The 14,237-nt window shown below is 33.5% G+C and overlaps 1 long non-coding RNA gene across 1 annotated transcript in view; it reads left to right on the forward strand.

The window, feature by feature from the left end:
• Positions 1–6,446: 6,446 nt before the first annotated feature.
• The window catches only part of LOC135211649 (uncharacterized), a 305,654-nt gene continuing 297,863 nt past the window's right edge, over positions 6,447–14,237 (forward strand). Inside the window, exons 1-2 of the long non-coding RNA XR_010313692.1 lie at positions 6,447–6,556; positions 7,015–7,242. This is a non-coding gene — a long non-coding RNA (uncharacterized LOC135211649). The remainder of the gene's footprint in view (positions 6,557–7,014; positions 7,243–14,237) is intronic.

The following is a 14,237-nucleotide window of genomic DNA, read 5'->3' on the forward strand; positions in this document are numbered from 1 at the left end:
TGCTGACTGATGTTTAGCTTGTTCAGATGATCGAAGATTGAAGCCATGTAAGACAATTTTGCCAGCCAGAGCACATCCTGACATTTAACTGCCATGGGGTTTACATCCTCAGTAAAGAAAACACAAAACTGCTCTCTCAATGCAAACACTCGATTAAGAACCTTACCCCGAGATAGCCAACGTACTTCAGTATGAAGGAGGAGTTTTGTGAAATTAGCTTCCATATCTTTACACAACTCACGAAACATTCTATGCTTTTTTGCATGTGCACAGCTATGACTAACCATTTTGACAACATCATAAAGTAGAAGCTCAAAGTCACTTTTCTCTTTAGCATTTCTAGTTTCGTTCAGTCGCTTTGCCACTAGCGTTTCCCTGTGAATCAAGTAGTGAATTGCGATACAATTTGGTGAGATCGCTTGGATTTTCTTTACAACGCCATTGATTGCGCCGACCATAGCTTTTGCACCATCAGTAGTAACAGACTTGCATTTTGACCAGTTAATGCCCTCTTCAATAATGAAATCATGAAGTTTCTAAAAATGTTGTGGGCTGTTGTTTCTACGCCCAGTTGGGGGCAGCACAAATAATGTTCAACAATGGTTTTCTCTTCTAAGTATTGAAACCGACAGTAAACAATCAGCTGTGCTTCTCCTATGTCTGTGGTTTCATCCAGTTGTATGCCAAACGAAGCGGCTAGACGCAATTGTTTAAAAAGCTGTTCTTTCAGGTCATCTGCTAACATCACAGAACGACGACTTATTGTAGTATCAGGCAACGGAATCTGCTTCACTTTCTTCACTGCATCTTTCCCTCCAGGTATAAGGTGAGCTGCTTCTTCAAGACACGGCAGTACAACATTTTCAAGTTCAGTGAATGGCTTTTTCTTTCTGAAGAACGATGTATGTCATCTTAAGAGAAACAAGAGTAAGTGCTTTCATGTCAAAGGGCTTAACTTGCCTTTAAAGGTCGACTGTTGCTTCAAGTATTCTTCCGAAGTTGCCTCAAAAAATTGCTTTGATTTGTTTTGGTGTCCAGGGTGGAGAGAGAGAAAGAGAGTCTCCTGTATATTATACAGACACGTGCAGCTGAGGATCTCGTCCACCCAGTAATCCACCCCTAGACAGCTGACCACCACTCACTTAATCTCGTCTACTATAAAGTGGACTGTCCACCCAGGTTAAATAGCACTGGAATAGACAATGCTAATTTCTCTCTCTTTCATATCCTGAATATACATTAATAGGACTCATTAACTCACAGCAAAAATGATATTGAGTCTGAAAATATTGCAAACACTTTACACACACACACACACACACACACACACACACACACGCACGCACACACGAACACACACACACATACACATATATATATGCATATATATATATATATGTGTGTGTGTGTATAGATATATATATATATTATATTATATATATATATATATATTATGTATATATATATATATATATATATATATATATTATATATATATATATATATATATATATATATATATATATAATATATATAATTATATATATATATATATGTGTGTCGTTGTGTGGTGGTTGAGACCATACTGGTGGTTTGTGTGTAAACGTCGTTTTGCAATATTTTCAGATTCATTATTATTTTTGCTGTATATATATATATATATATATATATATATATATATATATATATATATATATATATAATATAAATATAAAGGTTGTTCATCTGTAACCTAAATCCGATAGAACTTTCGTGATGTCTTCCAGTTACAAAAGAAGTCTCAGTATGATATTTCGTTATATGGTGGGATTGAAGCATATAAGCACTTCCGGAATTTAAAATTGAAGTTAATCTCATCCGCAGTTTAGGTGTAATACGTATATGTGTATATATATATATATATATATATATATATATATATATATATATATATATAACGGAATGTCACACTGAGACTTCTTTTTGTAACTGGATGATATCACGAAAGTTCTATCGGATTTTGGTTACAGATGAACAACCCTCAGGATTGGCCTTTAATTGCAAAAGAAGTCGTTGTGACAGAATCAAAGGAGAACTGAAATTCATCAAATTTGTTTTCTTCTAACATATAAAGCCTCTGTTAATCACGCATTTATGCTATAAAAAAAAACTCTGTGATATAGATCCCATTCTTTAACATGATATGACGCACTTTTGAAACAGAACTTTATATTTAGAAATTATTAGCCAAATCCACGCTACGAGTATGATCAACTTTTTCGATGCTTGTGGATATTTCAGTATTTATGATCCGGTCTTGTGTATGTATACGTGTAGGGCGTGTATGTATATATGTGTATGTATATATATATATATATATATATATATATATATATATATATATATATATAATATATGTGTGTGTGTGTGTGTGTAATAGATACATTTTATAATTACATATCTGTAAATAGAACCCATGACCTGAGGGGTCATTGGTGAATTAGGAGCGTCCTACGTGACTATCTCAAAGCTAGATCACGGTGTGCAATGCTTGCAGTAACCTGGTTTACGTTGTTTGAAAACATCATCAATTCATGAATTTGTTAACTGCTCACAACACCTTCCATGGGAAGCGGTTGAGCCGGAAACTTGTAACTTCGCAGCCGGCGGACTACTTATTTCTTTTTATATGAATCGCTGAGATAGCTAGTGTTTCGCTATCGACGCGATGCTTTGAGAAGTTAGTTCTATTCGAGTTATCAAACGGAGCGGTCTCCTGACCGAACCATCTCTCTTGTGATGGAGTTGAGAAATAAAGTTGTTTTAAAGTTATCTTCTTCTCTGTTTGAATCATCTCCCTTATTCTAAGAAGAATCAACTTTACTAAGATACAACGTAGGAGAGAGAGGAAAAGAAGAACCAGTAATGCTTACGAACAACAGTCGTAAGAAAAGACAAACAGTCTTTCGCCAAAGCGGAAGAACATAATATATATACATACATACATATATATAATGTGTGTGTATATACATCGTTGTGTACTGGATTTCGTCAGTTTCTATAGTGGATTACAGAGATTAAGATTTTTTTTTGTATTTTCCTTTTCTTTGTTATCTATTTATTTATTTATTGTAGATGTCTGCTTTAATTCCTTGTTAAGCTTCGTACGCTGAATGAATAGTTATCACATATCTGCCTCTCCAAGAAACAACGGATACGGGATCATACTGTGATTGTTTGATTTAATGTGACGCAGATCGAATTCCCAGTTTTATAAATAAATCATGAATTTTTCAGAATAACTTCTATTTCTTATAAATTTTATTCCAGGCCAAAGTAATACTCCTTCGGAAGTTGACGTTTAATTAATTTTTCATGCAGTGTGAGAGTTCAGTTTTTTTTTTTTGGCGACTATACATTCACCACATCGTCACCTTGCGTCTCCTTATAGTAACAATTGTAAACTTATTCGAGTCTCTTGCCAATTAATTATATTGCTTTTGTTTTATTGAATTTGTAGTAGTGAGCCCATTTTTTGCGGGTTTAACTTACAAACATTTGAATGGAGGTAAGGTCTTGGATACCTGGATGTTGAGAGAGAGAGAGAGACAGAGAGAGAGATCGAGATGACGATGAGAGGAGAGAGAAGAGACGAGAGAGAGAGAGAGAGAGAGAGAGAGAGAGAGAGAGAGAGAGGTTTCCATCATTTTGTTATTAGTAGACTTTGTGAGAGATATGATATTCCCTATATCCAAGAGAAGTGAATGAATGACTGCAACTGTGAATATTCATTCAGAAAGAAAGTGTGAGCTTGAGTCTTTTAATACAAGGAACCACTAAAACCGTTTATCAGAACTCCTAACATTGAAAGTCAATGGCGATAAGAAGAAATAAAAGGAATTTCCTTTCCTGAGTGACGTTACTTGTTGACACAAGAATATTCTCAGTAATCTGCTTAATTTCTGCAGGCCTTTTCCCATTCCCATTGCCGCAGAACCTGATAAGAATGCTCAGAAGCCTCTAAATTTCGTATCACTGTCCAGAGATATAAACGGTTTCTACTGTTATGCAAGAACCGTTTCAGTTTATGACTTTTAAGAATAATTCATCATATCTTTGGCTGCTTTTATTATCAGGTTTTGCTTTTCCAAAAGTCATTACTAAAGTAAAAATTGCAAATATATTTGAATATTCTCGAGAATCTGTTTTAAATGATTGATAGACTGCGTACAATGTCCATGTACATAATCTCATGGGAAGTTAGATACATAATTTGTTACTTTTGACATTCTTACGTCATATTAAATACAAACACTCGTAAACATTATTTTATTTTAATTAATAGGAAACGCTCGATAAGTGGAAGTGACATCTTATTCCACAGTCCTGGCAATCTCCATAGTAAAAGGTGGTTCAACATAGTGAGTTGTAACTATTGTGCATTTCAGGGCCGTGTCTAACCGATGTTCGTCGATAAACTCTTACCAAAGTATCTGGTCTGGATCGTATTTTGGAAATAGCTACTTGAAACCACTTCCTAATTGGCAAAAATATGCAGTAAAGTCTCATGTGGATAATTAAGGCACTTATCAGAGTAAATAAGAAATGTAAGGGGGAACTTAGCTAAATTTAGTAGGCACCCAGAGAGAGGCTAGTAGGGACGTAAACTATGACATCAGACGTAATAGCAGGATTCGCAGTAGTGTGAATCATAAATATTTAACACTCTTTTAGAATAAGTATTGAAGGAATGGCTAGGTAAATCACTGTTGAGAATGACTATAATATTACAGTTTCCATTGGTGATACCATGGTAATGAATAAGAATTTGGTATATATACATATGACAGTATTATAGCAAGGGGATTTGGTAAATATACATAAAGCAATATCACTATTATCATTTTACAGTTTTATGTTGACTATAGGAATACATAGCAGTTATAACGCTACTTCTATTTACGGTTTGACTATCAGCTATACAAGACTGTTGGAATTGGTGAAATACAATCATATTGAAATGAAAATACGATCGTTTAGAGGTGGTTGGTACGATATTTTGCCCTAATGTACCTGGTAACCTTACATAATAGTAAACACCGCCGACAACAGGGCGAGGGTAGCCGATCGTCATTGGTCAAAGCCAGGGTACACTTGACTGCTGCTTCACCTATGACAAGCCTAGCAAATTGTCCTCATTACTTCAAGACTGCTTTCGTGTTGCGTGTTTTTTGCAGTTTGCAACAAAGAAAGAATCTTATGCGTCATATGCTAATTGTTAATGGGTAAGTGGTTAATATGGCGATAAGCAAACACCAAACGATTTAGACAAGAGGACAAAGGTGACCTTTATAGGGATTATTTTACTAGAATGACGAGTATGAAAAAGAGATATATGCAAACCCTTTCTTTATATCAAGGTAATTCTAACTTTTCAGACCAAGAATAAACAATGGCCGACTTTGCTTGACTAATAAACTATCTCCCTGGTTAGCAGCAACGACCATTTTTAACAACTTGCCTATTCTACTGACCTCCTTACACACACACACACACACACACACACACACATATATATATATATATATATATATATATATATATATATATATATATATATATATATATATATATATAGTATATATATTATATATAATATATATATATATATATATATATATATACATATATATATATATATAGATATATATATATATATATATATATATATATATATATATATATATATATAAATTTCATTTATGTATCATGTGTTAATGCATTTATGTGTTGTTTGGATACCTCAGACTTTGATGAAATTTGAGAGGTTTAATTTTTTTGTCACCAATACAAAAATTAATTTATGGGAGAAATTGATCAATTGTTAAAAGTTAAAGGTCAACTTACAAGCATTTTGGTAGTTAACCGCTTCATAGCTGGCTGCAGTTTTGTGGTATCCTTTTGGTATCGATACGTTATGGCAGTAATATCTTAAACGTCAGTTTCACCCTCGAAAGGTGTATCCACACAACAATATAACATCTCATACACAGCCGTCGGCTTCTCATCAAACACTTCAGAAACAAGTTAGTAAATCAATGCCTTATTAGTAGTAATAGCCAGTGCTTTAAACTAGTGTCCTGCATTGGCCAAAGGTTCGTAATATATATACAATAAATTTCCTTGTGTTTTTACCAATTATTACTGTAGTGTGAACGTATCTCAAAAGTCACATTCGACATTAAGTTAATTTTGTTTACTGTATAAAACAAATCGTAAAAAAATAATGATTCAGAGGAAAGAACAGTGATAACCTCTGACAAATTTCATGCAGTAAGGTTTGCGAAAGGATTAACATTCCTGGGCGTGGAATTGTGTAGGAAAGATCATCTTCTTGCTCTCGTGTGGGTGGGCTGACTAGAGCGTGAGACCATGTATGTAACGGAAGAAGGTGCCAGAGTTTGGCCAGTGCGGAGCCAACCGCGGGTGTGAATGGTCGTGTGCCAGTCCCGTAGAGTGCTCATCCTTCCCAGTCAGAGGGTTGTGTGTTTCCCCGCTCTCACGAGCGGATAGCATCGTCAGTACATTCTTTGTCTTTTGTTTGTTCTTTGTTTTTGTTTATGTTATATACAATATGATATTACCCATACTATTCCTTGTTCATTAAGTGACATTTGTTTCTTTCGATAATTGTCTGAGACTTTGTCGCCACTGGTATTTTGCCAAATTAATTTGTTTCAAGTGCTCGAGAGGTAATGCCGGTGAATGGCAGAGATGCCGTGCTTGGATTCTCCGTTCCCTCCTCAGAATTAATTTATGAGCGGTATACTCTACGTAATAGAGTTTTTTAAGCATAGTGTCTTTTTATGGGATTTTTTTTTTTAAGTTCTTTCCGTTACGGAGGTAGTGAAGTGTATTCATATAATCTTTATTTATTAACCATGCCGAAATAATTTTGTGAGCAATAATGTGGCGTAATTCCATATAAAAAGAAAAAAAATTGTTCTGTAATTTTGTATAATTCTTATTAAAAAGCGAAGCAAAATTTTGCATCAGAAGATATAAACAGATATATTGCGGTAGACTTTCGGAAGTGTGTGATCATGGTGGTTTTCAAAGACGAGCTGAATGCGTCAGTTTTATTTGTGGTATTTCTCGGACACCTAAGCACAATTAGATGCTCCAGGGATTACTCTGAGGTTTTTGACCCATTGCCTCCCCCCTTTTCATCCCACTCGAAAATCAAGGATGATGCTTTGACAGGTAAGGCTGCTCATGTATACATGTATATGTACACACACACACACACACTATATATATATATATATATATATATATATATATATATATAATATATATATATATATATGTGTGTGTGTGTGTGTGTGTGTGTGTGTGTGTCTGTGTGTGTCTGTGTGTGTTTGGTGTTTGTGTATTTATGCTGTTGTGTTTTAAGTTTTTTTTTTCTATGCATGGACTTTACCTCCTAAAATAAATATAGTATTCTTGGCACAAAGTTCCCTCTTGTCTTTTTGTATTAAGAGCAGCTGATAACGGATGTTTTCTCGGTTTTTTTTTATTGTACTGGTTTAAAATTTATAACATTTTAAGTTAATGGGATATTGCTAACATACAGATGAATATTGCTTGGAAGACTGTCTTATAAAAATGAACTACAAAATGATAATGCCATTTTGAAATGTCACTTCCGTGTAAGTGTTAAGATATTTGTGTGCTACTCCCAAGATAACAAGGAAAAAATACACCGGCCATTCATATGCAATTACTATATGTAGCAGCATAAAATGGTATATTTACATATTCGTATAGCGTTCATACCCGTTTGTTTGTTAATTTCCTTTTCATGTGACTTCCATTCCCTGACACACTGAATCTGCAACGTTGCTCCACGTACGGAAACATACTATATAAGTATTGTCTTTCAAATCCCTACACTCTTCAAGCTCTTTGGGTCCCCCTGCTTTTTCTGATAACAACTAAATATCTAGCAAGGATCATCGTCAGTTACTAGCTAAATACAATTAGTATTAAAAAAAAAAAAAAAAAAAAAAAAAAACAGATTTCATAAACAATAACAATTTTGAGATGGTTAAAAGTTAAGGTCCCTGAAAATTTTGTGGCAGCTGCCAAGATATCCGACGATTGAATAAAAGGAATTTGAGGTTTTGGATGATCTTCCCTTTCATTTAAAACTTCAGTAACTAGACTGCTATCACGACCTTTCTGGACATTAATGGAAATCCGGGAAATTCAATAGAAAACTAGGAAAGTCTCTGTCAGCCAACTGCGAACAATACGAAATTGTCATTTGAAACTCTCTCTCTCTCTCTCTCTCTCTCTCTCTCTCTCTCTCTCTCTCTCTCTCTCTCTTAATACTACGGTGCACATAAACTAGTACTTTAAATTATAGTTATTGTCTTGTTGCTAATTCCATTCCATATGAGAGGGTGTCTATACAGTAGTGTCGTGCTGTCATTATTATAAAAATGAAACGAGTCTTTCAATGCAATAAGGTAAAATCTTTATATTAGGATAATACTGCATTGTAATAGTAATTCCTAAATGTTGGATTTATGTTGAAATGAACATGTAAACTTGAAATGAAGAACCAAATTCAATAATAAAAAACCATTAGTATGATTCTTAGGCGTGCAAACACTTCAAGCGAGGCAATGTGCTAGGATATGCATTCCACAAAATGTAATACCATCTGGAAACACGATTTGCATGGACTTTCTATTCCATGCGTACAAAATGCAATAAAAATATATGAAAATGTAAATGAAAACTCACAAAGTATGCATGTAATGAACAGCATTTGCATGTAAATAAAAAATAAATTTTATCTTTATGTCATGGTCAACGTACATGAATGAAGGCCATCAACTGAGTGATCGTTTTATGTTTAATAATTACAATTGTAACGGGAAGAGAGCCTGCATTGTCAGGGCGGCTGAAGCGAAAAATAATAACTAACAGAAAAATTGGAAAACTTTTGTACTTTATTGAAGTGGAAAGAGAAAAAAAGTAAAGGCAACTGAATAGAAGATACCTGGAAGACGTTGCTGAAATCATTGCTGCTAAGAAAATGAAGTCTGCTGCCATAAAAAGATATACATATAAAATAGAATGGCAGAGTATGAATTCATTGCAGATACGATGAAACATATATCAAAGCTTAATAAGAACTAAGTCAATCTAAATATAGATCTAACTGCTAACAAACAAGCATTTAGTTCCAATTTTGCTCGTGTAAAGACTGAATCACCGGGTTATTAATAATAGCGGTGAAATTATCTTTAATAAGTACTACTGATCTGCCAATAACCAAGTACATTCCGAAGGAATATTTATCATATATAAGCAGGTATCTAAGCTGAATCACTCAACAGGTAAGACCCGTAATAAACGTCTGCTCTGACTTTGAATACGATGAATATTTGATTTACGCGATTCAACCAGCATTCTGGAAGACCGTTTCAAAGGACTGATGCGAGTTTGGAAAGCTAAATACCCTCAAAGATGTAGACCTGACGAAAGTATTAGAAGTGCTATCAGTAGTGAATTATTAATTTCTTGATATTTCTTTAAATGGAAAAAAAACATTCTAACCCAGTCAGATGAACGTTGCGTCAACTGCTCCTCGCACGAGAACTTTCCAGCCAGTTGAAGGTATAAATTTTATCGCCCTGTTTAACGAGACTAAAATCGATTAATAGTTCCCGAATTTAAATCATAAAATAACATCTATTTACACTTGATGTTGAATTGTTGATGTAAAGCCCTTCCTGGGGATGAGATCTGTCAATGGTCAGCCACGACTCTGATGTACCTCACCCTGACGTTTTACTTCTAGCTTTTCGGTTTATATATTGATTACGGGGGTCATTTCGTTGAGCTCCCAGAGGATACGGGAGCGGGGGATTTTTTTGTGTGATATTCAGCTAGTAATTGTTATTTGTTTTAATTTTTAACATCAGCAGAACTTTGAATATTCATATAATGTACTCACTCGAATGTGGTTCAGAGCGTTCCATCTATGAAAACGATTTTAAGAAACATTCTTGTGACGCAATACATATGTCATTCTCTCTCTCTCTCTCTCTCTCTCTCTCGTATTCTTGACTTATTTTAGCACGTTCGACGATGGTCCCAATGAAAATCAAGTTTCCACCCTGAACGGGTATCTGTTTTGTGTGTGTGTGCTTTTCATTAACGTCTTTAACCTGCTTCTAAAAAATAATTGTCATTAGAAAAAGTTCAGGTACGTGATACGATGTTTCTTTAAACGAATGCATTTAAGCAGCAGTTTGGTTTCTAACGTTAGGCACTTATTCAGACAGAACCGTGGAAATTAACACTCTATTTTGGTCAAATAGGGAGAATTAAAGCAAAATCAGACCTAAAGAAATTGAATGTCTTCATGACTGGCGATATTTAATCTAATTGTTGATTATACGTTAACGTGAAGAAAAGGAGGGAAAAAATGCTTTTCGTACAAGAATTGTTACAAAATCAGAAACACGCTTCACAGATGGACTCAAGTTGTCCATTTTATACATACATACATACATACATACATACATACAACATACATACATACATACAAACATACATACTTCCATGCACACACACACACACACACACACACACACACACATATATATATATAATATATATATATAGGATATATATATATATATATATATATATATAAGAAATAAATAACGCAACGCACTCTCCTAACTAATGTCTGCGCCCCAACCCGCCCCATTCCCCCACAAAAAAGAGAGTTGTGGTTTGGGGTTTAGGGGGAAGTAGGTTGGCGGAGAATAAGTAAATCGTAATACCTAAGAGGTATTAGCCATTCATTTAAAAATAAGGCGTCTCCACAATCAAATAATGATTTAGAGAGGACTAAGGAAATACGTAATCAGTTGGAAAAAAAAAGAAAAGAATAAAAAACACCTTTGATGTAGTGGAGGAGACAATATAGATGGGATGTCGTGGCTTCCCAGGCACTTCGTGGTCCTCTGTGTGGGTGAGGGATAAGGTGTCCTGTCTCATTTTTTGCACTGGTTTGCACTCTTTGATAGTCTGGAAGGTGGATGATCTCCCAGACCAATAGGAAAGGCATAATTCAAGCCAATACGAAAGGCAAACTGGTGTCCTTTTTAGCTCAGACCAGGAGACTTTCAAAAAGAAGAAGAAGAAAAAAAGGAAGGTAAGACTCGCGGGACTTAACGACGTGAGGGCAAGAGACTTTTCTAGCCATTGAATGAAAAAAGTGACTATGTGAGTTAGAATAAAGAGAAGCTAGATTGAAATGTCAAATGTAGATGTTGTTATAAATAAAAGCGTAATATTAGGTCGACAATCATCTTGCGCAAATTTCATTTAGGTTTATTCTTGGAGGAAATGATGAAATTAACGTCTCTTGAGTAGGAGCTTCTTGCTGTGAAAAAATAAATAAATAGATAAAAATAACAGCCGAGCATGTTATCTACTGTTCTGCTTACTCAAGCTCATTGAAATGCTTTCTGGCCTTGTTGAATCCAACACTCTCCTGATCTTTACTTCCGTATTTCTTTAATTCATGTTTTGGAAACGTAGTAGGCTATGCAGCGGAGGTCCGATGGCCTTGATAATGGCCAAATAATGGATTCAACAGAGAGTCAGCAATAACTGAAACATATGTTTTCATTACTATCAATATAAACATGTCAAAATCTGATATAGCTTCTATGATGGACAGAATTAAAGTTGTCTGTAGAGAATGCTCATGGAAAGTATCTGTTATGAGCGACGTAGAAATTCAATAACAATTCTACCATATCTATACATATCAAAGAACTAGTATCTCTCTGCTCTCAATGTTAATTCTGCAGAAAATCATCATCCCTCTCACCTTAACGTTGTTCTTTTTATTAGGTTCCTCAAATGCAAATGAAAATTTTGCTTTCAACACTGAATTAAGAATTATATTTAAAGACCAAAAAAATCAGTACTTCACCAGACGATTAACTGAGATTTCTCAGTTAAAATCAGCATAAGTTTAGTAACTTCAGTTGGGAATGCCAATAAAATCGTACATAATTAAATATTCGCTAAACTTGGTGGATTATCGATCAAACACAGCGGAAAGTTGTTTCGATGATTTGAAGTCAATAATTTATATATAAAAAATAACAATAATTTTCAGTTTTATGTTTCTTGGATTCTTCACTGAAAATATTTGACCTTACAAACTATTTTTTTTTCTTTTGTCCGCAGTTTTGGGAGGCAATTTCTTACTCGGTAATAAGTGCTGGTCCCTAAATTTGGTTTTAATTTCCCTTGTGACCAATACTAGAGCCATGAATACTCCTCTCTCTCTCTCTCTCTCTCTCTCTCTCTCTCTCCTCTCTCTCTCTCTCTCTCTCTATTTCACTTTATCTCTCGATCAAAAGTAGCTCCAGCTCACATATTTGGCAAGTATTGGATTTAGGAAGACTATTCACAAATACTTGAGGCTTAAGAATTTTTAGTTTATTTTTAATCTGTAGTTAGAGAAATCAAATGGGTAGATTTGATAGATCACGCGCTCGTACACACACACGCGCGCACACACACAAACACTCACTCACACATACACACACACACACACACACACACACACACACACACACATATATATATATTATATATATATATATATATATATATATATATTATCATATATATATATATATATATATATTAGTTAGCCGAACCGACTTTCAAAAAAATAACGATGTTCACAGAAGTTATGGTTTGTGGTAAAGGATGATCTAAAGTAGCAGCTGTCCCTGTGTGAGAAAAAACCTTCGTCTTTTATAAAACTCAAGTCCCTGTCAATGAATTACCTTGAGTGAGAGATGATCCTGTCTTTATAGTGAACTAGCAATTGTGCCCATCTTTCGGAGTTGTTATTGAACGCATATTCACTTCTGAATGACTCGAGAATATGGCTGTCCCCAGTCAATGTTACTGTGTCACTGACCGGTTCAGTCAGGCACCGACAGTCGACGGCAGGTGTATACAGGTTGTGACAGGTTGCTTGGGAAAGATTTCCATCGTGAGGCCCCCTTAAACGGCCCTTGAGAAGACTCGGCCTATAGTAATGTTACGGACTGATGAAAAGGCATGGGGCCTCAATGAAGTATTCATGCTAGGTCTAAAACAAACGAACCCCCATATATATATATATATATATATATATATATATATATATATATATAGAGATATATATATATATATATATATATATATATATAGAGAGAGAGATATATGTGTATATATATATATATATATATATATATATCTATATATATATATATATATATATATATATATATATATATGATATATATATATAGATATATATAGCTATATATATATATATATATATATATATATATATATATATATATATATATGTGTGTGGTGTGTGTGTATATTTATATGTATTTATATATATGTATATATATATATATATATATATATATATATATATATATATATATAATATATATACATATATATATACATATGTATAGTCTATATATATATAATATATAGATATATATTATATATGTGTGTGATAAAAATATATATATATATATATTATATAATTATTATATGTATATATATAGATACTAGATAATAATGTATATATATAAATCTAATTATATCATATATAATATGTATATATGCCTATATATATATATACTATATAGTATCATATATATATCTATATCATAATATATATTATATATTATATTGTATATACTATATATATATATATAATATAGCTAGTATATAGAATATATATATATATATGTATATATACAGTATATATATATATATATAATATATATGTTATATAACGAATATAGATATATATATATATATATATATATATATATATTTATAAACACTGTATCGTGCTTCTAAGAAATCAATAGAGGGATCCACAGTAATATCCTTGTTTATCGAGAAATAATATATTTATACAAAGCTTAAAGCTTTCGTCCATCCTCCTGTGGACTTGATCACTAAGCAAATGAGACATGGTATTGGTGAAGAATTCCAAATAAACATAAACAAACAGACAAAGAACAAAGTTCTTTGTCTGTTTGTTTATGTTTATTTGGAATTCTTCACCAGTACATGTCTCATTTGCTTAGTGATCAAGTCCACAGGAGGATGGACGAAAG

Source organism: Macrobrachium nipponense, chromosome 4, assembly GCF_015104395.2.
Source record: "Macrobrachium nipponense isolate FS-2020 chromosome 4, ASM1510439v2, whole genome shotgun sequence".
Classification (NCBI taxonomy): domain Eukaryota; kingdom Metazoa; phylum Arthropoda; class Malacostraca; order Decapoda; family Palaemonidae; genus Macrobrachium; species Macrobrachium nipponense.